Here is a 1383-nt window from a genome sequence, read left to right on the forward strand (position 1 = left end):
CATCTACCACATCATTCACAGAGACAGAGCTGCCATGTCCTTGGCCCCATTTTACAGATGGCCAATAACAGAACCCGGGAATCCTGGTTCCTGGGCGAATATTATACCCACGCAGCAAGACTCAGCATCTAATTGACCATGCGGACAGCTGTTTGGAATAAGAAGGTAGGAATTTGAAGCCTAGCTGCTGGTTACTTACTGATGAAGGTGGTAGGCCTTGAAAATTGAGGAAGGGAGACACATTCACACAAGACTCTTTCCTATTTCAAGTTCCCTTCTTCGGCCACTTCGACGCAGCCAGATGTAATAGACTAAATCGCTATGCGCCTCCCACTGAATTCCTCCTGCAATGGCTGGAACGCTGAGAAAGATGGATCTGTCTCAGAGGGTCACTTTGGTGATGCTGGTGGGCGTGACAACAAGCGCCTCGTGACAAACAGGGGAATCCCACCTACACTTTGTTAAGGAAGATCCCCCCGAGGATAACATAAACTGATTTTGAGAGAAAACAACAGAGTTCTTCAATAAAAAGCACAAAATTCAGTCCAAGAACAGGATCTGAAGAGCACAAATGAAAACATTAAGAATTAAAGTAATTAAATAAATTTAAAAAAGAAAAAAAAAAAAGACCCAGAGAGGCCTCCCAAATTTCACACTGACAACTGAGATGTCCAGCCTCAGAGCTGGCTGCCCCAGGGTATTGGGAGTCCCGACAAGGACTGGGAAAACCTGTCTGGAATGCTGTAGAAGGCATTTCTCCCAGTGCGGTGCTCCAATCTCTGCATCAAAACCACACAGTGCTTGGTAGAAATGCAGGTGCCTGGGTCGTGGCCAGGAATGTCAACAGGTGGGCCCGGGGAATCTGCTGGTGATTCTTCACACACTAGGGTTCGAGAACCGCTGGGTGACTGCCATGGGCCAGGGGCACAATGTGATGCTGGCTAAGATGTCATCCCACCCATCCCAATCCCTAACTCTATGAGTTGATCTAGGATACTTCATTTCCGCCATCATTTTTGAAATGCTTATTTTTAAAGAGCTGCATTCTCTGCACACATTCTTCCCCACATTGAGCGTTCTCTGCGCCGGGCTGACCCCCACCTGCCGAACCTGCACATGGGCTGTATTTGACAAGTGTCTCTTCAATAGCACGGAGGAGCACAATGCATTCCTTGGCGCGACCCAAATGTCCTGTTTCCACACACTGCCCTGCCCTACTCATGTTTTGGAAATAAGAGTGCACTAGGAGAGGGAAGGGGTCCTGGCCTTTGCAAACACATCTGTCTCCTGGGTGTCAGAATGAGGATGGGGCACAAAGAGGACGTCGCCGAGGACAGCGGGGCTGGAGGGGCGGGGCGGGGCTGGAGGGGCGGGGCGGGGCTG

Source organism: Mirounga leonina, unplaced genomic scaffold (genome assembly GCF_011800145.1).
Source record: "Mirounga leonina isolate KUSES-001 unplaced genomic scaffold, KU_Mleo_1.0 Mir_166, whole genome shotgun sequence".
NCBI lineage: Eukaryota > Metazoa > Chordata > Mammalia > Carnivora > Phocidae > Mirounga > Mirounga leonina.